The 25,691-nt window shown below is 40.0% G+C and overlaps 20 non-coding genes across 20 annotated transcripts; all 20 read left to right on the top strand.

The window, feature by feature from the left end:
• Positions 1 to 458: 458 nt before the first annotated feature.
• On the top strand, positions 459 to 530 carry trnap-agg (transfer RNA proline (anticodon AGG)). Its single transcript has one exon. It is a non-coding gene; the product is annotated as a tRNA-Pro (tRNA).
• A 1,170-nt stretch (positions 531 to 1,700) lies between these two features.
• Positions 1,701 to 1,772, top strand: trnap-agg (transfer RNA proline (anticodon AGG)). The gene has a single exon. It is a non-coding gene; the product is annotated as a tRNA-Pro (tRNA).
• Positions 1,773 to 2,942: 1,170 nt separating this feature from the next.
• On the top strand, positions 2,943 to 3,014 carry trnap-agg (transfer RNA proline (anticodon AGG)). Its single transcript has one exon. It is a non-coding gene; the product is annotated as a tRNA-Pro (tRNA).
• A 1,170-nt stretch (positions 3,015 to 4,184) lies between these two features.
• Positions 4,185 to 4,256, top strand: trnap-agg (transfer RNA proline (anticodon AGG)). The gene has a single exon. It is a non-coding gene; the product is annotated as a tRNA-Pro (tRNA).
• A 1,170-nt stretch (positions 4,257 to 5,426) lies between these two features.
• trnap-agg (transfer RNA proline (anticodon AGG)) lies at positions 5,427 to 5,498 on the top strand. The gene has a single exon. It is a non-coding gene; the product is annotated as a tRNA-Pro (tRNA).
• Positions 5,499 to 6,668: 1,170 nt separating this feature from the next.
• Positions 6,669 to 6,740, top strand: trnap-agg (transfer RNA proline (anticodon AGG)). Its single transcript has one exon. It is a non-coding gene; the product is annotated as a tRNA-Pro (tRNA).
• A 1,170-nt stretch (positions 6,741 to 7,910) lies between these two features.
• Positions 7,911 to 7,982, top strand: trnap-agg (transfer RNA proline (anticodon AGG)). Its single transcript has one exon. It is a non-coding gene; the product is annotated as a tRNA-Pro (tRNA).
• Positions 7,983 to 9,152: 1,170 nt separating this feature from the next.
• On the top strand, positions 9,153 to 9,224 carry trnap-agg (transfer RNA proline (anticodon AGG)). The gene has a single exon. It is a non-coding gene; the product is annotated as a tRNA-Pro (tRNA).
• Positions 9,225 to 10,394: 1,170 nt separating this feature from the next.
• On the top strand, positions 10,395 to 10,466 carry trnap-agg (transfer RNA proline (anticodon AGG)). Its single transcript has one exon. It is a non-coding gene; the product is annotated as a tRNA-Pro (tRNA).
• Positions 10,467 to 11,636: 1,170 nt separating this feature from the next.
• trnap-agg (transfer RNA proline (anticodon AGG)) lies at positions 11,637 to 11,708 on the top strand. Its single transcript has one exon. It is a non-coding gene; the product is annotated as a tRNA-Pro (tRNA).
• Positions 11,709 to 12,878: 1,170 nt separating this feature from the next.
• On the top strand, positions 12,879 to 12,950 carry trnap-agg (transfer RNA proline (anticodon AGG)). Its single transcript has one exon. It is a non-coding gene; the product is annotated as a tRNA-Pro (tRNA).
• A 1,170-nt stretch (positions 12,951 to 14,120) lies between these two features.
• On the top strand, positions 14,121 to 14,192 carry trnap-agg (transfer RNA proline (anticodon AGG)). The gene has a single exon. It is a non-coding gene; the product is annotated as a tRNA-Pro (tRNA).
• A 1,170-nt stretch (positions 14,193 to 15,362) lies between these two features.
• On the top strand, positions 15,363 to 15,434 carry trnap-agg (transfer RNA proline (anticodon AGG)). The gene has a single exon. It is a non-coding gene; the product is annotated as a tRNA-Pro (tRNA).
• A 1,170-nt stretch (positions 15,435 to 16,604) lies between these two features.
• Positions 16,605 to 16,676, top strand: trnap-agg (transfer RNA proline (anticodon AGG)). Its single transcript has one exon. It is a non-coding gene; the product is annotated as a tRNA-Pro (tRNA).
• Positions 16,677 to 17,846: 1,170 nt separating this feature from the next.
• On the top strand, positions 17,847 to 17,918 carry trnap-agg (transfer RNA proline (anticodon AGG)). The gene has a single exon. It is a non-coding gene; the product is annotated as a tRNA-Pro (tRNA).
• A 1,170-nt stretch (positions 17,919 to 19,088) lies between these two features.
• Positions 19,089 to 19,160, top strand: trnap-agg (transfer RNA proline (anticodon AGG)). Its single transcript has one exon. It is a non-coding gene; the product is annotated as a tRNA-Pro (tRNA).
• A 1,170-nt stretch (positions 19,161 to 20,330) lies between these two features.
• trnap-agg (transfer RNA proline (anticodon AGG)) lies at positions 20,331 to 20,402 on the top strand. Its single transcript has one exon. It is a non-coding gene; the product is annotated as a tRNA-Pro (tRNA).
• A 2,412-nt stretch (positions 20,403 to 22,814) lies between these two features.
• On the top strand, positions 22,815 to 22,886 carry trnap-agg (transfer RNA proline (anticodon AGG)). Its single transcript has one exon. It is a non-coding gene; the product is annotated as a tRNA-Pro (tRNA).
• A 1,170-nt stretch (positions 22,887 to 24,056) lies between these two features.
• trnap-agg (transfer RNA proline (anticodon AGG)) lies at positions 24,057 to 24,128 on the top strand. Its single transcript has one exon. It is a non-coding gene; the product is annotated as a tRNA-Pro (tRNA).
• Positions 24,129 to 25,298: 1,170 nt separating this feature from the next.
• trnap-agg (transfer RNA proline (anticodon AGG)) lies at positions 25,299 to 25,370 on the top strand. The gene has a single exon. It is a non-coding gene; the product is annotated as a tRNA-Pro (tRNA).
• The last annotated feature ends 321 nt before the right edge of the window (positions 25,371 to 25,691 follow it).

The raw sequence follows: 25,691 nt of genomic DNA on the forward strand, positions 1-25,691 counted from the left end.
CACCTATGCCTACAACTGTTTAGGCAATCCAAGAAAACTCCATTTGTTTATGATGTTATAATGAGTATGTTGAAAACAGGATTTTGATTGACCGTTTGTTCAAAATGACTGTCTTTACAGTGCATTGCAGCCCGGGCATAGTAGGCCACAGGTGGTTGAACTGGATTTATTTTGTGCAGTGTTGTCCATGAATTTCTGACTGCAGAATGAAACCACCTCTGAAAGTAACAGTAAGTTGACATTGTTGCATAGTCTTTCATGACACCATTGAGGTACACTTCGATTGACCACAAAAAGCTGAATTGCTGATGCTGAACATGAATCCATTGCGCTGAACTGAAATAGATTTTTCAACCAGATGTGGCCATTTTTCTATGATAAGGCTCAGCAAAGAGACTATGAATTATGGGCTCTTTCAATTAGTAACTGTCTGGAGGTCCACATACACTCTGCCTGTGGGCTCGTTGGTCTAGGGGTATGATTCTCGCTTAGGGTGCGAGAGGTCCCGGGTTCAAATCCCGGACGAGCCCTCCAAAAAAACAATCAGCACCGCGCTTTTGGCTGGTGCTTAGGATTTCTGGCCTTTGCCATTGTCTCAATACGCAATTACAAGATGACATCCTCACACCATGAGATCTGCGCTAGACCACTGAGAACCCAAATCAGTCATAGAGCTACCCATTATGCTCTTGTGCGGCTTTTTTTCTTGACAGTATTCATGAATGACATTTTTGTTAATGACTATCGTGGCCATGTAAAGTCTATTTTACATTGTGTGATGAAAGTGTTTCGCTAAATGCAATGAAGTTCCTGCATTGACTGTGTTTTGGCATTTGTTTCTTCTTAGTGAACATGCATATATGCTTTGAAATTTAGACGCGCTCGAATTTTGTACATTTTGAAAGCTTCACAACATATAATTGCAGCTCTTGATTTTGAGTGAAAAATGTCTTGAATGCACTGAAGACTTATAATTGTTAATCGCCCCAAACATTCTGGACCATTCACTCCTTTTTGCATTACTGGTCCATTCACTTGTGTAAATGTGCTTCCAGAAGAAACCATTGTCTGGCAAGGTAACATGTCCTCTCCTTTTGAAATGTATCGTATGTATGTCCTAGCAAATAGTCAGAGCAACAAATAAAAACGAGAATGCTTTTCTTTATTTCAATGTTAAACCTGTTTATGTCCAAAGAAATGTCATTGTTTTATGAACCAATGAGCTACAGCCGGTCTTTAGCCCACCTATGCCTACAACTGTTTAGGCAATCCAAGAAAACTCCATTTGTTTATGATGTTATAATGAGTATGTTGAAAACAGGATTTTGATTGACCGTTTGTTCAAAATGACTGTCTTTACAGTGCATTGCAGCCCGGGCATAGTAGGCCACAGGTGGTTGAACTGGATTTATTTTGTGCAGTGTTGTCCATGAATTTCTGACTGCAGAATGAAACCACCTCTGAAAGTAACAGTAAGTTGACATTGTTGCATAGTCTTTCATGACACGATTGAGGTACACTTCGATTGACCACAAAAAGCTGAATTGCTGATGCTGAACATGAATCCATTGCGCTGAACTGAAATAGATTTTTCAACCAGATGTGGCCATTTTTCTATGATAAGGCTCAGCAAAGAGACTATGAATTATGGGCTCTTTCAATTAGTAACTGTCTGGAGGTCCACATACACTCTGCCTGTGGGCTCGTTGGTCTAGGGGTATGATTCTCGCTTAGGGTGCGAGAGGTCCCGGGTTCAAATCCCGTACGAGCCCTCCAAAAAAACAGTCAGCACCGCGCTTTTGGCTGGTGCTTAGGATTTCTGGCCTTTGCCATTGTCTCAATACGCAATTACAAGATGACATCCTCACACCATGAGATCTGCGCTAAACCACTGAGAACCCAAATCAGTCATAGAGCTACCCATTATGCTCTTGTGCAGCCTTTTTTCTTGACAGTATTCATGAATGACATTTTTGTTAATGACTATCGTGGCCATGTAAAGTCTATTTTACATTGTGTGATGAAAGTGTTTCGCTAAATGCAATGAAGTTCCTGCATTGACTGTGTTTTGGCATTTGTTTCTTCTTAGTGAACATGCATATATGCTTTGAAATTTAGACGCGCTCGAATTTTGTACATTTTGAAAGCTTCACAACATATAATTGCAGCTCTTGATTTTGAGTGAAAAATGTCTTGAATGCACTGAAGACTTATAATTGTTAATCGCCCCAAACATTCTGGACCATTCACTCCTTTTTGCATTACTGGTCCATTCACTTGTGTAAATGTGCTTCCAGAAGAAACCATTGTCTGGCAAGGTAACATGTCCTCTCCTTTTGAAATGTATCGTATGTATGTCCTAGCAAATAGTCAGAGCAACAAATAAAAACGAGAATGCTTTTCTTTATTTCAATGTTAAACCTGTTTATGTCCAAAGAAATGTCATTGTTTTATGAACCAATGAGCTACAGCCGGTCTTTAGCCCACCTATGCCTACAACTGTTTAGGCAATCCAAGAAAACTCCATTTGTTTATGATGTTATAATGAGTATGTTGAAAACAGGATTTTGATTGACCGTTTGTTCAAAATGACTGTCTTTACAGTGCATTGCAGCCCGGGCATAGTAGGCCACAGGTGGTTGAACTGGATTTATTTTGTGCAGTGTTGTCCATGAATTTCTGACTGCAGAATGAAACCACCTCTGAAAGTAACAGTAAGTTGACATTGTTGCATAGTCTTTCATGACACGATTGAGGTACACTTCGATTGACCACAAAAAGCTGAATTGCTGATGCTGAACATGAATCCATTGCGCTGAACTGAAATAGATTTTTCAACCAGATGTGGCCATTTTTCTATGATAAGGCTCAGCAAAGAGACTATGAATTATGGGCTCTTTCAATTAGTAACTGTCTGGAGGTCCACATACACTCTGCCTGTGGGCTCGTTGGTCTAGGGGTATGATTCTCGCTTAGGGTGCGAGAGGTCCCGGGTTCAAATCCCGGACGAGCCCTCCAAAAAAACAGTCAGCACCGCGCTTTTGGCTGGTGCTTAGGATTTCTGGCCTTTGCCATTGTCTCAATACGCAATTACAAGATGACATCCTCACACCATGAGATCTGCGCTAAACCACTGAGAACCCAAATCAGTCATAGAGCTACCCATTATGCTCTTGTGCGGCTTTTTTTCTTGACAGTATTCATGAATGACATTTTTGTTAATGACTATCGTGGCCATGTAAAGTCTATTTTACATTGTGTGATGAAAGTGTTTCGCTAAATGCAATGAAGTTCCTGCATTGACTGTGTTTTGGCATTTGTTTCTTCTTAGTGAACATGCATATATGCTTTGAAATTTAGACGCGCTCGAATTTTGTACATTTTGAAAGCTTCACAACATATAATTGCAGCTCTTGATTTTGAGTGAAAAATGTCTTGAATGCACTGAAGACTTATAATTGTTAATCGCCCCAAACATTCTGGACCATTCACTCCTTTTTGCATTACTGGTCCATTCACTTGTGTAAATGTGCTTCCAGAAGAAACCATTGTCTGGCAAGGTAACATGTCCTCTCCTTTTGAAATGTATCGTATGTATGTCCTAGCAAATAGTCAGAGCAACAAATAAAAACGAGAATGCTTTTCTTTATTTCAATGTTAAACCTGTTTATGTCCAAAGAAATGTCATTGTTTTATGAACCAATGAGCTACAGCCGGTCTTTAGCCCACCTATGCCTACAACTGTTTAGGCAATCCAAGAAAACTCCATTTGTTTATGATGTTATAATGAGTATGTTGAAAACAGGATTTTGATTGACCGTTTGTTCAAAATGACTGTCTTTACAGTGCATTGCAGCCCGGGCATAGTAGGCCACAGGTGGTTGAACTGGATTTATTTTGTGCAGTGTTGTCCATGAATTTCTGACTGCAGAATGAAACCACCTCTGAAAGTAACAGTAAGTTGACATTGTTGCATAGTCTTTCATGACACCATTGAGGTACACTTCGATTGACCACAAAAAGCTGAATTGCTGATGCTGAACATGAATCCATTGCGCTGAACTGAAATAGATTTTTCAACCAGATGTGGCCATTTTTCTATGATAAGGCTCAGCAAAGAGACTATGAATTATGGGCTCTTTCAATTAGTAACTGTCTGGAGGTCCACATACACTCTGCCTGTGGGCTCGTTGGTCTAGGGGTATGATTCTCGCTTAGGGTGCGAGAGGTCCCGGGTTCAAATCCCGGACGAGCCCTCCAAAAAAACAGTCAGCACCGCGCTTTTGGCTGGTGCTTAGGATTTCTGGCCTTTGCCATTGTCTCAATACGCAATTACAAGATGACATCCTCACACCATGAGATCTGCGCTAAACCACTGAGAACCCAAATCAGTCATAGAGCTACCCATTATGCTCTTGTGCGGCTTTTTTTCTTGACAGTATTCATGAATGACATTTTTGTTAATGACTATCGTGGCCATGTAAAGTCTATTTTACATTGTGTGATGAAAGTGTTTCGCTAAATGCAATGAAGTTCCTGCATTGACTGTGTTTTGGCATTTGTTTCTTCTTAGTGAACATGCATATATGCTTTGAAATTTAGACGCGCTCGAATTTTGTACATTTTGAAAGCTTCATAACATATAATTGCAGCTCTTGATTTTGAGTGAAAAATGTCTTGAATGCACTGAAGACTTATAATTGTTAATCGCCCCAAACATTCTGGACCATTCACTCCTTTTTGCATTACTGGTCCATTCACTTGTGTAAATGTGCTTCCAGAAGAAACCATTGTCTGGCAAGGTAACATGTCCTCTCCTTTTGAAATGTATCGTATGTATGTCCTAGCAAATAGTCAGAGCAACAAATAAAAACGAGAATGCTTTTCTTTATTTCAATGTTAAACCTGTTTATGTCCAAAGAAATGTCATTGTTTTATGAACCAATGAGCTACAGCCGGTCTTTAGCCCACCTATGCCTACAACTGTTTAGGCAATCCAAGAAAACTCCATTTGTTTATGATGTTATAATGAGTATGTTGAAAACAGGATTTTGATTGACCGTTTGTTCAAAATGACTGTCTTTACAGTGCATTGCAGCCCGGGCATAGTAGGCCACAGGTGGTTGAACTGGATTTATTTTGTGCAGTGTTGTCCATGAATTTCTGACTGCAGAATGAAACCACCTCTGAAAGTAACAGTAAGTTGACATTGTTGCATAGTCTTTCATGACACGATTGAGGTACACTTCGATTGACCACAAAAAGCTGAATTGCTGATGCTGAACATGAATCCATTGCGCTGAACTGAAATAGATTTTTCAACCAGATGTGGCCATTTTTCTATGATAAGGCTCAGCAAAGAGACTATGAATTATGGGCTCTTTCAATTAGTAACTGTCTGGAGGTCCACATACACTCTGCCTGTGGGCTCGTTGGTCTAGGGGTATGATTCTCGCTTAGGGTGCGAGAGGTCCCGGGTTCAAATCCCGGACGAGCCCTCCAAAAAAACAGTCAGCACCGCGCTTTTGGCTGGTGCTTAGGATTTCTGGCCTTTGCCATTGTCTCAATACGCAATTACAAGATGACATCCTCACACCATGAGATCTGCGCTAGACCACTGAGAACCCAAATCAGTCATAGAGCTACCCATTATGCTCTTGTGCGGCTTTTTTTCTTGACAGTATTCATGAATGACATTTTTGTTAATGACTATCGTGGCCATGTAAAGTCTATTTTACATTGTGTGATGAAAGTGTTTCGCTAAATGCAATGAAGTTCCTGCATTGACTGTGTTTTGGCATTTGTTTCTTCTTAGTGAACATGCATATATGCTTTGAAATTTAGACGCGCTCGAATTTTGTACATTTTGAAAGCTTCACAACATATAATTGCAGCTCTTGATTTTGAGTGAAAAATGTCTTGAATGCACTGAAGACTTATAATTGTTAATCGCCCCAAACATTCTGGACCATTCACTCCTTTTTGCATTACTGGTCCATTCACTTGTGTAAATGTGCTTCCAGAAGAAACCATTGTCTGGCAAGGTAACATGTCCTCTCCTTTTGAAATGTATCGTATGTATGTCCTAGCAAATAGTCAGAGCAACAAATAAAAACGAGAATGCTTTTCTTTATTTCAATGTTAAACCTGTTTATGTCCAAAGAAATGTCATTGTTTTATGAACCAATGAGCTACAGCCGGTCTTTAGCCCACCTATGCCTACAACTGTTTAGGCAATCCAAGAAAACTCCATTTGTTTATGATGTTATAATGAGTATGTTGAAAACAGGATTTTGATTGACCGTTTGTTCAAAATGACTGTCTTTACAGTGCATTGCAGCCCGGGCATAGTAGGCCACAGGTGGTTGAACTGGATTTATTTTGTGCAGTGTTGTCCATGAATTTCTGACTGCAGAATGAAACCACCTCTGAAAGTAACAGTAAGTTGACATTGTTGCATAGTCTTTCATGACACGATTGAGGTACACTTCGATTGACCACAAAAAGCTGAATTGCTGATGCTGAACATGAATCCATTGCGCTGAACTGAAATAGATTTTTCAACCAGATGTGGCCATTTTTCTATGATAAGGCTCAGCAAAGAGACTATGAATTATGGGCTCTTTCAATTAGTAACTGTCTGGAGGTCCACATACACTCTGCCTGTGGGCTCGTTGGTCTAGGGGTATGATTCTCGCTTAGGGTGCGAGAGGTCCCGGGTTCAAATCCCGGACGAGCCCTCCAAAAAAACAATCAGCACCGCGCTTTTGGCTGGTGCTTAGGATTTCTGGCCTTTGCCATTGTCTCAATACGCAATTACAAGATGACATCCTCACACCATGAGATCTGCGCTAGACCACTGAGAACCCAAATCAGTCATAGAGCTACCCATTATGCTCTTGTGCGGCTTTTTTTCTTGACAGTATTCATGAATGACATTTTTGTTAATGACTATCGTGGCCATGTAAAGTCTATTTTACATTGTGTGATGAAAGTGTTTCGCTAAATGCAATGAAGTTCCTGCATTGACTGTGTTTTGGCATTTGTTTCTTCTTAGTGAACATGCATATATGCTTTGAAATTTAGACGCGCTCGAATTTTGTACATTTTGAAAGCTTCACAACATATAATTGCAGCTCTTGATTTTGAGTGAAAAATGTCTTGAATGCACTGAAGACTTATAATTGTTAATCGCCCCAAACATTCTGGACCATTCACTCCTTTTTGCATTACTGGTCCATTCACTTGTGTAAATGTGCTTCCAGAAGAAACCATTGTCTGGCAAGGTAACATGTCCTCTCCTTTTGAAATGTATCGTATGTATGTCCTAGCAAATAGTCAGAGCAACAAATAAAAACGAGAATGCTTTTCTTTATTTCAATGTTAAACCTGTTTATGTCCAAAGAAATGTCATTGTTTTATGAACCAATGAGCTACAGCCGGTCTTTAGCCCACCTATGCCTACAACTGTTTAGGCAATCCAAGAAAACTCCATTTGTTTATGATGTTATAATGAGTATGTTGAAAACAGGATTTTGATTGACCGTTTGTTCAAAATGACTGTCTTTACAGTGCATTGCAGCCCGGGCATAGTAGGCCACAGGTGGTTGAACTGGATTTATTTTGTGCAGTGTTGTCCATGAATTTCTGACTGCAGAATGAAACCACCTCTGAAAGTAACAGTAAGTTGACATTGTTGCATAGTCTTTCATGACACCATTGAGGTACACTTCGATTGACCACAAAAAGCTGAATTGCTGATGCTGAACATGAATCCATTGCGCTGAACTGAAATAGATTTTTCAACCAGATGTGGCCATTTTTCTATGATAAGGCTCAGCAAAGAGACTATGAATTATGGGCTCTTTCAATTAGTAACTGTCTGGAGGTCCACATACACTCTGCCTGTGGGCTCGTTGGTCTAGGGGTATGATTCTCGCTTAGGGTGCGAGAGGTCCCGGGTTCAAATCCCGGACGAGCCCTCCAAAAAAACAGTCAGCACCGCGCTTTTGGCTGGTGCTTAGGATTTCTGGCCTTTGCCATTGTCTCAATACGCAATTACAAGATGACATCCTCACACCATGAGATCTGCGCTAAACCACTGAGAACCCAAATCAGTCATAGAGCTACCCATTATGCTCTTGTGCGGCTTTTTTTCTTGACAGTATTCATGAATGACATTTTTGTTAATGACTATCGTGGCCATGTAAAGTCTATTTTACATTGTGTGATGAAAGTGTTTCGCTAAATGCAATGAAGTTCCTGCATTGACTGTGTTTTGGCATTTGTTTCTTCTTAGTGAACATGCATATATGCTTTGAAATTTAGACGCGCTCGAATTTTGTACATTTTGAAAGCTTCATAACATATAATTGCAGCTCTTGATTTTGAGTGAAAAATGTCTTGAATGCACTGAAGACTTATAATTGTTAATCGCCCCAAACATTCTGGACCATTCACTCCTTTTTGCATTACTGGTCCATTCACTTGTGTAAATGTGCTTCCAGAAGAAACCATTGTCTGGCAAGGTAACATGTCCTCTCCTTTTGAAATGTATCGTATGTATGTCCTAGCAAATAGTCAGAGCAACAAATAAAAACGAGAATGCTTTTCTTTATTTCAATGTTAAACCTGTTTATGTCCAAAGAAATGTCATTGTTTTATGAACCAATGAGCTACAGCCGGTCTTTAGCCCACCTATGCCTACAACTGTTTAGGCAATCCAAGAAAACTCCATTTGTTTATGATGTTATAATGAGTATGTTGAAAACAGGATTTTGATTGACCGTTTGTTCAAAATGACTGTCTTTACAGTGCATTGCAGCCCGGGCATAGTAGGCCACAGGTGGTTGAACTGGATTTATTTTGTGCAGTGTTGTCCATGAATTTCTGACTGCAGAATGAAACCACCTCTGAAAGTAACAGTAAGTTGACATTGTTGCATAGTCTTTCATGACACGATTGAGGTACACTTCGATTGACCACAAAAAGCTGAATTGCTGATGCTGAACATGAATCCATTGCGCTGAACTGAAATAGATTTTTCAACCAGATGTGGCCATTTTTCTATGATAAGGCTCAGCAAAGAGACTATGAATTATGGGCTCTTTCAATTAGTAACTGTCTGGAGGTCCACATACACTCTGCCTGTGGGCTCGTTGGTCTAGGGGTATGATTCTCGCTTAGGGTGCGAGAGGTCCCGGGTTCAAATCCCGGACGAGCCCTCCAAAAAAACAGTCAGCACCGCGCTTTTGGCTGGTGCTTAGGATTTCTGGCCTTTGCCATTGTCTCAATACGCAATTACAAGATGACATCCTCACACCATGAGATCTGCGCTAAACCACTGAGAACCCAAATCAGTCATAGAGCTACCCATTATGCTCTTGTGCAGCCTTTTTTCTTGACAGTATTCATGAATGACATTTTTGTTAATGACTATCGTGGCCATGTAAAGTCTATTTTACATTGTGTGATGAAAGTGTTTCGCTAAATGCAATGAAGTTCCTGCATTGACTGTGTTTTGGCATTTGTTTCTTCTTAGTGAACATGCATATATGCTTTGAAATTTAGACGCGCTCGAATTTTGTACATTTTGAAAGCTTCACAACATATAATTGCAGCTCTTGATTTTGAGTGAAAAATGTCTTGAATGCACTGAAGACTTATAATTGTTAATCGCCCCAAACATTCTGGACCATTCACTCCTTTTTGCATTACTGGTCCATTCACTTGTGTAAATGTGCTTCCAGAAGAAACCATTGTCTGGCAAGGTAACATGTCCTCTCCTTTTGAAATGTATCGTATGTATGTCCTAGCAAATAGTCAGAGCAACAAATAAAAACGAGAATGCTTTTCTTTATTTCAATGTTAAACCTGTTTATGTCCAAAGAAATGTCATTGTTTTATGAACCAATGAGCTACAGCCGGTCTTTAGCCCACCTATGCCTACAACTGTTTAGGCAATCCAAGAAAACTCCATTTGTTTATGATGTTATAATGAGTATGTTGAAAACAGGATTTTGATTGACCGTTTGTTCAAAATGACTGTCTTTACAGTGCATTGCAGCCCGGGCATAGTAGGCCACAGGTGGTTGAACTGGATTTATTTTGTGCAGTGTTGTCCATGAATTTCTGACTGCAGAATGAAACCACCTCTGAAAGTAACAGTAAGTTGACATTGTTGCATAGTCTTTCATGACACCATTGAGGTACACTTCGATTGACCACAAAAAGCTGAATTGCTGATGCTGAACATGAATCCATTGCGCGGAACTGAAATAGATTTTTCAACCAGATGTGGCCATTTTTCTATGATAAGGCTCAGCAAAGAGACTATGAATTATGGGCTCTTTCAATTAGTAACTGTCTGGAGGTCCACATACACTCTGCCTGTGGGCTCGTTGGTCTAGGGGTATGATTCTCGCTTAGGGTGCGAGAGGTCCCGGGTTCAAATCCCGGACGAGCCCTCCAAAAAAACAGTCAGCACCGCGCTTTTGGCTGGTGCTTAGGATTTCTGGCCTTTGCCATTGTCTCAATACGCAATTACAAGATGACATCCTCACACCATGAGATCTGCGCTAAACCACTGAGAACCCAAATCAGTCATAGAGCTACCCATTATGCTCTTGTGCAGCTTTTTTTCTTGACAGTATTCATGAATGACATTTTTGTTAATGACTATCGTGGCCATGTAAAGTCTATTTTACATTGTGTGATGAAAGTGTTTCGCTAAATGCAATGAAGTTCCTGCATTGACTGTGTTTTGGCATTTGTTTCTTCTTAGTGAACATGCATATATGCTTTGAAATTTAGACGCGCTCGAATTTTGTACATTTTGAAAGCTTCACAACATATAATTGCAGCTCTTGATTTTGAGTGAAAAATGTCTTGAATGCACTGAAGACTTATAATTGTTAATCGCCCCAAACATTCTGGACCATTCACTCCTTTTTGCATTACTGGTCCATTCACTTGTGTAAATGTGCTTCCAGAAGAAACCATTGTCTGGCAAGGTAACATGTCCTCTCCTTTTGAAATGTATCGTATGTATGTCCTAGCAAATAGTCAGAGCAACAAATAAAAACGAGAATGCTTTTCTTTATTTCAATGTTAAACCTGTTTATGTCCAAAGAAATGTCATTGTTTTATGAACCAATGAGCTACAGCCGGTCTTTAGCCCACCTATGCCTACAACTGTTTAGGCAATCCAAGAAAACTCCATTTGTTTATGATGTTATAATGAGTATGTTGAAAACAGGATTTTGATTGACCGTTTGTTCAAAATGACTGTCTTTACAGTGCATTGCAGCCCGGGCATAGTAGGCCACAGGTGGTTGAACTGGATTTATTTTGTGCAGTGTTGTCCATGAATTTCTGACTGCAGAATGAAACCACCTCTGAAAGTAACAGTAAGTTGACATTGTTGCATAGTCTTTCATGACACGATTGAGGTACACTTCGATTGACCACAAAAAGCTGAATTGCTGATGCTGAACATGAATCCATTGCGCTGAACTGAAATAGATTTTTCAACCAGATGTGGCCATTTTTCTATGATAAGGCTCAGCAAAGAGACTATGAATTATGGGCTCTTTCAATTAGTAACTGTCTGGAGGTCCACATACGCTCTGCCTGTGGGCTCGTTGGTCTAGGGGTATGATTCTCGCTTAGGGTGCGAGAGGTCCCGGGTTCAAATCCCGGACGAGCCCTCCAAAAAAACAGTCAGCACCGCGCTTTTGGCTGGTGCTTAGGATTTCTGGCCTTTGCCATTGTCTCAATACGCAATTACAAGATGACATCCTCACACCATGAGATCTGCGCTAAACCACTGAGAACCCAAAGCAGTCATAGAGCTACCCATTATGCTCTTGTGCGGCTTTTTTTCTTGACAGTATTCATGAATGACATTTTTGTTAATGACTATCGTGGCCATGTAAAGTCTATTTTACATTGTGTGATGAAAGTGTTTCGCTAAATGCAATGAAGTTCCTGCATTGACTGTGTTTTGGCATTTGTTTCTTCTTAGTGAACATGCATATATGCTTTGAAATTTAGACGCGCTCGAATTTTGTACATTTTGAAAGCTTCACAACATATAATTGCAGCTCTTGATTTTGAGTGAAAAATGTCTTGAATGCACTGAAGACTTATAATTGTTAATCGCCCCAAACATTCTGGACCATTCACTCCTTTTTGCATTACTGGTCCATTCACTTGTGTAAATGTGCTTCCAGAAGAAACCATTGTCTGGCAAGGTAACATGTCCTCTCCTTTTGAAATGTATCGTATGTATGTCCTAGCAAATAGTCAGAGCAACAAATAAAAACGAGAATGCTTTTCTTTATTTCAATGTTAAACCTGTTTATGTCCAAAGAAATGTCATTGTTTTATGAACCAATGAGCTACAGCCGGTCTTTAGCCCACCTATGCCTACAACTGTTTAGGCAATCCAAGAAAACTCCATTTGTTTATGATGTTATAATGAGTATGTTGAAAACAGGATTTTGATTGACCGTTTGTTCAAAATGACTGTCTTTACAGTGCATTGCAGCCCGGGCATAGTAGGCCACAGGTGGTTGAACTGGATTTATTTTGTGCAGTGTTGTCCATGAATTTCTGACTGCAGAATGAAACCACCTCTGAAAGTAACAGTAAGTTGACATTGTTGCATAGTCTTTCATGACACGATTGAGGTACACTTCGATTGACCACAAAAAGCTGAATTGCTGATGCTGAACATGAATCCATTGCGCTGAACTGAAATAGATTTTTCAACCAGATGTGGCCATTTTTCTATGATAAGGCTCAGCAAAGAGACTATGAATTATGGGCTCTTTCAATTAGTAACTGTCTGGAGGTCCACATACGCTCTGCCTGTGGGCTCGTTGGTCTAGGGGTATGATTCTCGCTTAGGGTGCGAGAGGTCCCGGGTTCAAATCCCGGACGAGCCCTCCAAAAAAACAGTCAGCACCGCGCTTTTGGCTGGTGCTTAGGATTTCTGGCCTTTGCCATTGTCTCAATACGCAATTACAAGATGACATCCTCACACCATGAGATCTGCGCTAAACCACTGAGAACCCAAAGCAGTCATAGAGCTACCCATTATGCTCTTGTGCGGCTTTTTTTCTTGACAGTATTCATGAATGACATTTTTGTTAATGACTATCGTGGCCATGTAAAGTCTATTTTACATTGTGTGATGAAAGTGTTTCGCTAAATGCAATGAAGTTCCTGCATTGACTGTGTTTTGGCATTTGTTTCTTCTTAGTGAACATGCATATATGCTTTGAAATTTAGACGCGCTCGAATTTTGTACATTTTGAAAGCTTCACAACATATAATTGCAGCTCTTGATTTTGAGTGAAAAATGTCTTGAATGCACTGAAGACTTATAATTGTTAATCGCCCCAAACATTCTGGACCATTCACTCCTTTTTGCATTACTGGTCCATTCACTTGTGTAAATGTGCTTCCAGAAGAAACCATTGTCTGGCAAGGTAACATGTCCTCTCCTTTTGAAATGTATCGTATGTATGTCCTAGCAAATAGTCAGAGCAACAAATAAAAACGAGAATGCTTTTCTTTATTTCAATGTTAAACCTGTTTATGTCCAAAGAAATGTCATTGTTTTATGAACCAATGAGCTACAGCCGGTCTTTAGCCCACCTATGCCTACAACTGTTTAGGCAATCCAAGAAAACTCCATTTGTTTATGATGTTATAATGAGTATGTTGAAAACAGGATTTTGATTGACCGTTTGTTCAAAATGACTGTCTTTACAGTGCATTGCAGCCCGGGCATAGTAGGCCACAGGTGGTTGAACTGGATTTATTTTGTGCAGTGTTGTCCATGAATTTCTGACTGCAGAATGAAACCACCTCTGAAAGTAACAGTAAGTTGACATTGTTGCATAGTCTTTCATGACACGATTGAGGTACACTTCGATTGACCACAAAAAGCTGAATTGCTGATGCTGAACATGAATCCATTGCGCGGAACTGAAATTGATTTTTCAACCAGATGTGGCCATTTTTCTATGATAAGGCTCAGCAAAGAGACTATGAATTATGGGCTCTTTCAATTAGTAACTGTCTGGAGGTCCACATACGCTCTGCCTGTGGGCTCGTTGGTCTAGGGGTATGATTCTCGCTTAGGGTGCGAGAGGTCCCGGGTTCAAATCCCGGACGAGCCCTCCAAAAAAACAGTCAGCACCGCGCTTTTGGCTGGTGCTTAGGATTTCTGGCCTTTGCCATTGTCTCAATACGCAATTACAAGATGACATCCTCACACCATGAGATCTGCGCTAAACCACTGAGAACCCAAATCAGTCATAGAGCTACCCATTATGCTCTTGTGCAGCTTTTTTTCTTGACAGTATTCATGAATGACATTTTTGTTAATGACTATCGTGGCCATGTAAAGTCTATTTTACATTGTGTGATGAAAGTGTTTCGCTAAATGCAATGAAGTTCCTGCATTGACTGTGTTTTGGCATTTGTTTCTTCTTAGTGAACATGCATATATGCTTTGAAATTTAGACGCGCTCGAATTTTGTACATTTTGAAAGCTTCACAACATATAATTGCAGCTCTTGATTTTGAGTGAAAAATGTCTTGAATGCACTGAAGACTTATAATTGTTAATCGCCCCAAACATTCTGGACCATTCACTCCTTTTTGCATTACTGGTCCATTCACTTGTGTAAATGTGCTTCCAGAAGAAACCATTGTCTGGCAAGGTAACATGTCCTCTCCTTTTGAAATGTATCGTATGTATGTCCTAGCAAATAGTCAGAGCAACAAATAAAAACGAGAATGCTTTTCTTTATTTCAATGTTAAACCTGTTTATGTCCAAAGAAATGTCATTGTTTTATGAACCAATGAGCTACAGCCGGTCTTTAGCCCACCTATGCCTACAACTGTTTAGGCAATCCAAGAAAACTCCATTTGTTTATGATGTTATAATGAGTATGTTGAAAACAGGATTTTGATTGACCGTTTGTTCAAAATGACTGTCTTTACAGTGCATTGCAGCCCGGGCATAGTAGGCCACAGGTGGTTGAACTGGATTTATTTTGTGCAGTGTTGTCCATGAATTTCTGACTGCAGAATGAAACCACCTCTGAAAGTAACAGTAAGTTGACATTGTTGCATAGTCTTTCATGACACCATTGAGGTACACTTCGATTGACCACAAAAAGCTGAATTGCTGATGCTGAACATGAATCCATTGCGCGGAACTGAAATTGATTTTTCAACCAGATGTGGCCATTTTTCTATGATAAGGCTCAGCAAAGAGACTATGAATTATGGGCTCTTTCAATTAGTAACTGTCTGGAGGTCCACATACACTCTGCCTGTGGGCTCGTTGGTCTAGGGGTATGATTCTCGCTTAGGGTGCGAGAGGTCCCGGGTTCAAATCCCGGACGAGCCCTCCAAAAAAACAGTCAGCACCGCGCTTTTGGCTGGTGCTTAGGATTTCTGGCCTTTGCCATTGTCTCAATACGCAATTACAAGATGACATCCTCACACCATGAGATCTGCGCTAAACCACTGAGAACCCAAATCAGTCATAGAGCTACCCATTATGCTCTTGTGCAGCTTTTTTTCTTGACAGTATTCATGAATGACATTTTTGTTAATGACTATCGTGGCCATGTAAAGTCTATTTTACATTGTGTGATGAAAGTGTTTCGCTAAATGCAATGAAGTTCCTGCATTGACTGTTTTTTGGGATTTGTTTCTTCTTAGTGAACCTACATATATGCTTTGAAATTTAGACGCGCTCGAATTTTGTACATTTTGAAAGCTTCACAACATATAATTGCAGCTCTTGATTTTGAGTGAAAAATGTCTTGAATGCACTGAAGACTTATTATTGTTCATCGTCCCAAACATTCTGGACCATTCACACCTTTTTGCATTACTGGTCCATTCACTTGTGTAAATGTGCTTCCAGAAGAAACCATTGTCTGGCAAGGTAACATGTCCTCTCCTTTTGAAATGTATCGTATGTATGTCCTAGCAAATAGTCAGAGCAACAAATAAAAACAAGAATGCTTTTTTTGATTTCAATGTTAAACCTGTTTATGTCCAAAGAAATGTCATTGTTTTTTGAACCAATGAGCTACAGCCGGTCTTTAGCCCACCTATGCCTACAACTGTTTAGGCAATCCAAGAAAACTCCATTTGTTTATGATGTTATAATGAGTATGTTGAAAACAGGATTTTGATTGACCGTTTGTTCAAAATGACTGTCTTTACAGTGCATTGCAGCCCGGGCATAGTAGGCCACAGGTGGTTGAACTGGATTTATTTTGTGCAGTGCTGTCCATGAATTTCTGACTGCAGAATGAAACCACCTCTGAAAGTAACAGTAAGTTGACATTGTTGCATAGTCTTTCATGACACCATTGAGGTACACTTCGATTGACCACAAAAAGCTGAATTGCTGATGCTGAACATGAATCCATTGCGCGGAACTGAAATTGATTTTTCAACCAGATGTGGCCATTTTTCTATGATAAGGCTCAGCAAAGAGACTATGAATTATGGGCTCTTTCAATTAGTAACTGTCTGGAGGTCCACATACACTCTGCCTGTGGGCTCGTTGGTCTAGGGGTATGATTCTCGCTTAGGGTGCGAGAGGTCCCGGGTTCAAATCCCGGACGAGCCCTCCAAAAAAACAGTCAGCACCGCGCTTTTGGCTGGTGCTTAGGATTTCTGGCCTTTGCCATTGTCTCAATACGCAATTACAAGATGACATCCTCACACCATGAGATCTGCGCTAAACCACTGAGAACCCAAATCAGTCATAGAGCTACCCATTATGCTCTTGTGCAGCTTTTTTTCTTGACAGTATTCATGAATGACATTTTTGTTAATGACTATCGTGGCCATGTAAAGTCTATTTTACATTGTGTGATGAAAGTGTTTCGCTAAATGCAATGAAGTTCCTGCATTGACTGTTTTTTGGGATTTGTTTCTTCTTAGTGAACATGCATATATGCTTTGAAATTTAGACGCGCTCGAATTTTGTACATTTTGAAAGCTTCACAACATATAATTGCAGCTCTTGATTTTGAGTGAAAAATGTCTTGAATGCACTGAAGACTTATTATTGTTCATCGTCCCAAACATTCTGGACCATTCACACCTTTTTGCATTACTGGTCCATTCACTTGTGTAAATGTGCTTCCAGAAGAAACCATTGTCTGGCAAGGTAACATGTCCTCTCCTTTTGAAATGTATCGTATGTATGTCCTAGCAAATAGTCAGAGCAACAAATAAAAACAAGAATGCTTTTTTTGATTTCAATGTTAAACCTGTTTATGTCCAAAGAAATGTCATTGTTTTTTGAACCAATGAGCTACAGCCGGTCTTTAGCCCACCTATGCCTACAACTGTTTAGGCAATCCAAGAAAACTCCATTTGTTTATGATGTTATAATGAGTATGTTGAAAACAGGATTTTGATTGACCGTTTGTTCAAAATGACTGTCTTTACAGTGCATTGCAGCCCGGGCATAGTAGGCCACAGGTGGTTGAACTGGATTTATTTTGTGCAGTGCTGTCCATGAATTTCTGACTGCAGAATGAAACCACCTCTGAAAGTAACAGTAAGTTGACATTGTTGCATAGTCTTTCATGACACCATTGAGGTACACTTCGATTGACCACAAAAAGCTGAATTGCTGATGCTGAACATGAATCCATTGCGCGGAACTGAAATTGATTTTTCAACCAGATGTGGCCATTTTTCTATGATAAGGCTCAGCAAAGAGACTATGAATTATGGGCTCTTTCAATTAGTAACTGTCTGGAGGTCCACATACACTCTGCCTGTGGGCTCGTTGGTCTAGGGGTATGATTCTCGCTTAGGGTGCGAGAGGTCCCGGGTTCAAATCCCGGACGAGCCCTCCAAAAAAACAGTCAGCACCGCTCTTTTGGCTGGTGCTTAGGATTTCTGGCCTTTGCCATTGTCTCAATACGCAATTACAAGATGACATCCTCACACCATGAGATCTGCGCTAAACCACTGAGAACCCAAATCAGTCATAGAGCTACCCATTATGCTCTTGTGCAGCTTTTTTTCTTGACAGTATTCATGAATGACATTTTTGTTAATGACTATCGTGGCCATGTAAAGTCTATTTTACATTGTGTGATGAAAGTGTTTCGCTAAATGCAATGAAGTTCCTGCATTGACTGTTTTTTGGGATTTGTTTCTTCTTAGTGAACCTACATATATGCTTTGAAATTTAGACGCGCTCGAATTTTGTACATTTTGAAAGCTTCACAACATATAATTGCAGCTCTTGATTTTGAGTGAAAAATGTCTTGAATGCACTGAAGACTTATTATTGTTCATCGTCCCAAACATTCTGGACCATTCACACCTTTTTGCATTACTGGTCCATTCACTTGTGTAAATGTGCTTCCAGAAGAAACCATTGTCTGGCAAGGTAACATGTCCTCTCCTTTTGAAATGTATCGTATGTATGTCCTAGCAAATAGTCAGAGCAACAAATAAAAACAAGAATGCTTTTTTTGATTTCAATGTTAAACCTGTTTATGTCCAAAGAAATGTCATTGTTTTTTGAACCAATGAGCTACAGCCGGTCTTTAGCCCACCTATGCCTACAACTGTTTAGGCAATCCAAGAAAACTCCATTTGTTTATGATGTTATAATGAGTATGTTGAAAACAGGATTTTGATTGACCGTTTGTTCAAAATGACTGTCTTTACAGTGCATTGCAGCCCGGGCATAGTAGGCCACAGGTGGTTGAACTGGATTTATTTTGTGCAGTGCTGTCCATGAATTTCTGACTGCAGAATGAAACCACCTCTGAAAGTAACAGTAAGTTGACATTGTTGCATAGTCTTTCATGACACCATTGAGGTACACTTCGATTGACCACAAAAAGCTGAATTGCTGATGCTGAACATGAATCCATTGCGCGGAACTGAAATTGATTTTTCAACCAGATGTGGCCATTTTTCTATGATAAGGCTCAGCAAAGAGACTATGAATTATGGGCTCTTTCAATTAGTAACTGTCTGGAGGTCCACATACACTCTGCCTGTGGGCTCGTTGGTCTAGGGGTATGATTCTCGCTTAGGGTGCGAGAGGTCCCGGGTTCAAATCCCGGACGAGCCCTCCAAAAAAACAGTCAGCACCGCGCTTTTGGCTGGTGCTTAGGATTTCTGGCCTTTGCCATTGTCTCAATACGCAATTACAAGATGACATCCTCACACCATGAGATCTGCGCTAAACCACTGAGAACCCAAATCAGTCATAGAGCTACCCATTATGCTCTTGTGCAGCTTTTTTTCTTGACAGTATTCATGAATGACATTTTTGTTAATGACTATCGTGGCCATGTAAAGTCTATTTTACATTGTGTGATGAAAGTGTTTCGCTAAATGCAATGAAGTTCCTGCATTGACTGTTTTTTGGGATTTGTTTCTTCTTAGTGAACATGCATATATGCTTTGAAATTTAGACGCGCTCGAATTTTGTACATTTTGAAAGCTTCACAACATATAATTGCAGCTCTTGATTTTGAGTGAAAAATGTCTTGAATGCACTGAAGACTTATTATTGTTCATCGTCCCAAACATTCTGGACCATTCACACCTTTTTGCATTACTGGTCCATTCACTTGTGTAAATGTGCTTCCAGAAGAAACCATTGTCTGGCAAGGTAACATGTCCTCTCCTTTTGAAATGTATCGTATGTATGTCCTAGCAAATAGTCAGAGCAACAAATAAAAACAAGAATGCTTTTTTTGATTTCAATGTTAAACCTGTTTATGTCCAAAGAAATGTCATTGTTTTTTGAACCAATGAGCTACAGCCGGTCTTTAGCCCACCTATGCCTACAACTGTTTAGGCAATCCAAGAAAACTCCATTTGTTTATGATGTTATAATGAGTATGTTGAAAACAGGATTTTGATTGACCGTTTGTTCAAAATGACTGTCTTTACAGTGCATTGCAGCCCGGGCATAGTAGGCCACAGGTGGTTGAACTGGATTTATTTTGTGCAGTGCTGTCCATGAATTTCTGACTGCAGAATGAAACCACCTCTGAAAGTAACAGTAAGTTGACATTGTTGCATAGTCTTTCATGACACCATTGAGGTACACTTCGATTGACCACAAAAAGCTGAATTGCTGATGCTGAACATGAATCCATTGCGCGGAACTGAAATTGATTTTTCAACCAGATGTGGCCATTTTTCTATGATAAGGCTCAGCAAAGAGACTATGAATTATGGGCTCTTTCAATTAGTAACTGTCTGGAGGTCCACATACACTCTGCCTGTGGGCTCGTTGGTCTAGGGGTATGATTCTCGCTTAGGGTGCGAGAGGTCCCGGGTTCAAATCCCGGACGAGCCCTCCAAAAAAACAGTCAGCACCGCTCTTTTGGCTGGTGCTTAGGATTTCTGGCCTTTGCCATTGTCTCAATACGCAATTACAAGATGACATCCTCACACCATGAGATCTGCGCTAAACCACTGAGAACCCAAATCAGTCATAGAGCTACCCATTATGCTCTTGTGCAGCTTTTTTTCTTGACAGTATTCATGAATGACATTTTTGTTAATGACTATCGTGGCCATGTAAAGTCTATTTTACATTGTGTGATGAAAGTGTTTCGCTAAATGCAATGAAGTTCCTGCATTGACTGTTTTTTGGGATTTGTTTCTTCTTAGTGAACCTACATATATGCTTTGAAATTTAGACGCGCTCGAATTTTGTACATTTTGAAAGCTTCACAACATATAATTGCAGCTCTTGATTTTGAGTGAAAAATGTCTTGAATGCACTGAAGACTTATTATTGTTCATCGTCCCAAACATTCTGGACCATTCACACCTTTTTGAATTACTGGTCCATTCACTTGTGTAAATGTGCTTCCAGAAGAAACCATTGTCTGGCAAGGTAACATGTCCTCTCCTTTTGAAATGTATCGTATGTATGTCCTAGCAAATAGTCAGAGCAACAAATAAAAACAAGAATGCTTTTTTTGATTTCAATGTTAAACCTGTTTATGTCCAAAGAAATGTCATTGTTTTTTGAACCAATGAGCTACAGCCGGTCTTTAGCCCACCTATGCCTACAACTGTTTAGGCAATCCAAGAAAACTCCATTTGTTTATGATGTTATAATGAGTATGTTGAAAACAGGATTTTGATTGACCGTTTGTTCAAAATGACTGTCTTTACAGTGCATTGCAGCCCGGGCATAGTAGGCCACAGGTGGTTGAACTGGATTTATTTTGTGCAGTGCTGTCCATGAATTTCTGACTGCAGAATGAAACCACCTCTGAAAGTAACAGTAAGTTGACATTGTTGCATAGTCTTTCATGACACGATTGAGGTACACTTCGATTGACCACAAAAAGCTGAATTGCTGATGCTGAACATGAATCCATTGCGCGGAACTGAAATTGATTTTTCAACCAGATGTGGCCATTTTTCTATGATAAGGCTCAGCAAAGAGACTATGAATTATGGGCTCTTTCAATTAGTAACTGTCTGGAGGTCCACATACACTCTGCCTGTGGGCTCGTTGGTCTAGGGGTATGATTCTCGCTTAGGGTGCGAGAGGTCCCGGGTTCAAATCTCGGAAGAGCCCTCCAAAAAAACAGTCAGCACAGTTCTTTTGGCTGGTGCTTAGGATTTCTGGCCTTTGCCATTGTCTCAATACGCAATTACAAGATGACATCCTCACACCATGAGATCTGCGCTAAACCACTGAGAACCCAAATCAGTCATAGAGCTACCCATTATGCTCTTGTGCAGCTTTTTTTCTTGACAGTATTCATGAATGACATTTTTGTTAATGACTATCGTGGCCATGTAAAGTCTATTTTACATTGTGTGATGAAAGTGTTTCGCTAAATGCAATGAAGTTCCTGCATTGACTGTGTTTTGGCATTTGTTTCTTCTCAGTGAACATGCATATATGCTTTGAAATTTAGACGCGCTCGAATTTTGTACATTTTGAAAGCTTCACAACATATAATTGCAGCTCTTGATTTTGAGTGAAAAATGTCTTGAATGCACTGAAGACTTATAATTGTTAATCGCCCCAAACATTCTGGACCATTCACTCCTTTTTGCATTACTGGTCCATTCACTTGTGTAAATGTGCTTCCAGAAGAAACCATTGTCTGGCAAGGTAACATGTCCTCTCCTTTTGAAATGTATCGTATGTATGTCCTAGCAAATAGTCAGAGCAACAAATAGAAAAGAGAATGCTTTTCTTTATTTCAATGTTAAACCTGTTTATGTCCAAAGAAATGTCATTGTTTTATGAACCAATGAGCTACAGCCGGTCTTTAGCCCACCTATGCCTACAACTGTTTAGGCAATCCAAGAAAACTCCATTTGTTTATGATGTTATAATGAGTATGTTGAAAACAGGATTTTGATTGACCGTTTGTTCAAAATGACTGTCTTTACAGTGCATTGCAGCCCGGGCATAGTAGGCCACAGGTGGTTGAACTGGATTTATTTTGTGCAGTGTTGTCCATGAATTTCTGACTGCAGAATGAAACCACCTCTGAAAGTAACAGTAAGTTGACATTGTTGCATAGTCTTTCATGACACCATTGAGGTACACTTCGATTGACCACAAAAAGCTGAATTGCTGATGCTGAACATGAATCCATTGCGCTGAACTGAAATAGATTTTTCAACCAGATGTGGCCATTTTTCTATGATAAGGCTCAGCAATGAGACTATGAATTATGGGCTCTTTCAATTAGTAACTGTCTGGAGGTCCACATGCACTCTGCCTGTGGGCTCGTTGGTCTAGGGGTATAATTCTCGCTTAGGGTGCGAGAGGTCCCGGGTTCAAATCCCGGACGAGCCCTCCAAAAAAACAGTCAGCACCGCTCTTTTGGCTGGTGCTTAGGATTTCTGGCCTTTGCCATTGTCTCAATACGCAATTACAAGATGACATCCTCACACCATGAGATCTGCGCTAAACCACTGAGAACCCAAATCAGTCATAGAGCTACCCATTATGCTCTTGTGCAGCTTTTTTTCTTGACAGTATTCATGAATGACATTTTTGTTAATGACTATCGTGGCCATGTAAAGTCTATTTTACATTGTGTGATGAAAGTGTTTCGCTAAATGCAATGAAGTTCCTGCATTGACTGTTTTTTGGGATTTGTTTCTTCTTAGTGAACCTACATATATGCTTTGAAATTTAGACGCGCTCGAATTTTGTACATTTTGAAAGCTTCACAACATATAATTGCAGCTCTTGATTTTGAGTGAAAAATGTCTTGAATGCACTGAAGACTTATTATTGTTCATCGCCCCAAACATTCTGGACCATTCACTCCTTTTTGCATTACTGGTCCATTCACTTGTGTAAATGTGCTTCCAGAAGAAACCATTGTCTGGCAAGGTAACATGTCCTCTCCTTTTGAAATGTATCGTATGTATGTCCTAGCAAATAGTCAGAGCAACAAATAAAAACAAGAATGCTTTTTTTGATTTCATTGTTAAACCTGTTTATGTCCAAAGAAATGTCATTGTTTTTTGAACCAATCAGCTACAGCCGGTCTTTAGCCCACCTATGCCTACAACTGTTTAGGCAATCCAAGAAAACTCAATTTGTTTATGATGTTATAATGAGTATGTTGAAAACAGGATTTTGATTGACCGTTTGTTCAAAATGACTGTCTTTACAGTGCATTGCAGCCCGGGCATAGTAGGCCACAGGTGGTTGAACTGGATTTATTTTGTGCAGTGCTGTCCATGAATTTCTGACTGCAGAATGAAACCACCTCTGAAAGTAACAGTAAGTTGACATTGTTGCATAGTCTTTCATGACACGATTGAGGTACACTTCGATTGACCACAAAAAGCTGAATTGCTGATGCTGAACATGAATCCATTGCGCGGAACTGAAATTGATTTTTCAACCAGATGTGGCCATTTTTCTATGATAAGGCTCAGCAAAGAGACTATGAATTATGGGCTCTTTCAATTAGTAACTGTCTGGAGGTCCACATACACTCTGCCTGTGGGCTCGTTGGTCTAGGGGTATGATTCTCGCTTAGGGTGCGAGAGGTCCCGGGTTCAAATCCCGGACGAGCCCTCCAAAAAAACAGTCAGCACCGCGCTTTTGGCTGGTGCTTAGGATTTCTGGCCTTTGCCATTGTCTCAATACGCAATTACAAGATGACATCCTCACACCATGAGATCTGCGCTAAACCACTGAGAACCCAAATCAGTCATAGAGCTACCCATTATGCTCTTGTGCAGCTTTTTTTCTTGACAGTATTCATGAATGACATTTTTGTTAATGACTATAGTGGCCATGTAAAGTCTATTTTACATTGTGTGATGAAAGTGTTTCGCTAAATGCAATGAAGTTCCTGCATTGACTGTGTTTTGGCATTTGTTTCTTCTTAGTGAACATGCATATATGCTTTGAAATTTAGACGCGCTCGAATTTGGTACATTTTGAAAGCTTCACAACATATAATTGCAGCTCTTGATTTTGAGTGAAAAATGTCTTGAATGCACTGAAGACTTATAATTGTTAATCGCCCCAAACATTCTGGACCATTCACTCCTTTTTGCATTACTGGTCCATTCACTTGTGTAAATGTGCTTCCAGAAGAAACCATTGTCTGGCAAGGTAACATGTCCTCTCCTTTTGAAATGTATCGTATGTATGTCCTAGCAAATAGTCAGAGCAACAAATAAAAACGAGAATGCTTTTCTTTATTTCAATGTTAAACCTGTTTATGTCCAAAGAAATGTCATTGTTTTATGAACCAATGAGCTACAGCCGGTCTTTAGCCCACCTATGCCTACAACTGTTTAGGCAATCCAAGAAAACTCCATTTGTTTATGATGTTATAATGAGTATGTTGAAAACAGGATTTTGATTGACCGTTTGTTCAAAATGACTGTCTTTACAGTGCATTGCAGCCCGGGCATAGTAGGCCACAGGTGGTTGAACTGGATTTATTTTGTGCAGTGTTGTCCATGAATTTCTGACTGCAGAATGAAACCACCTCTGAAAGTAACAGTAAGTTGACATTGTTGCATAGTCTTTCATGACACGATTGAGGTACACTTCGATTGACCACAAAAAGCTGAATTGCTGATGCTGAACATGAATCCATTGCGCGGAACTGAAATTGATTTTTCAACCAGATGTGGCCATTTTTCTATGATAAGGCTCAGCAAAGAGACTATGAATTATGGGCTCTTTCAATTAGTAACTGTCTGGAGGTCCACATACACTCTGCCTGTGGGCTCGTTGGTCTAGGGGTATGATTCTCGCTTAGGGTGCGAGAGGTCCCGGGTTCAAATCCCGGACGAGCCCTCCAAAAAAACAGTCAGCACCGCGCTTTTGGCTGGTGCTTAGGATTTCTGGCCTTTGCCATTGTCTCAATACGCAATTACAAGATGACATCCTCACACCATGAGATCTGCGCTAAACCACTGAGAACCCAAATCAGTCATAGAGCTACCCATTATGCTCTTGTGCAGCTTTTTTTCTTGACAGTATTCATGAATGACATTTTTGTTAATGACTATCGTGGCCATGTAAAGTCTATTTTACATTGTGTGATGAAAGTGTTTCGCTAAATGCAATGAAGTTCCTGCATTGACTGTTTTTTGGGATTTGTTTCTTCTTAGTGAA

The sequence above is a fragment of the Conger conger genome, chromosome 15 (genome assembly GCF_963514075.1).
Source record: "Conger conger chromosome 15, fConCon1.1, whole genome shotgun sequence".
NCBI classification, from domain to species: Eukaryota; Metazoa; Chordata; class Actinopteri; order Anguilliformes; family Congridae; genus Conger; species Conger conger.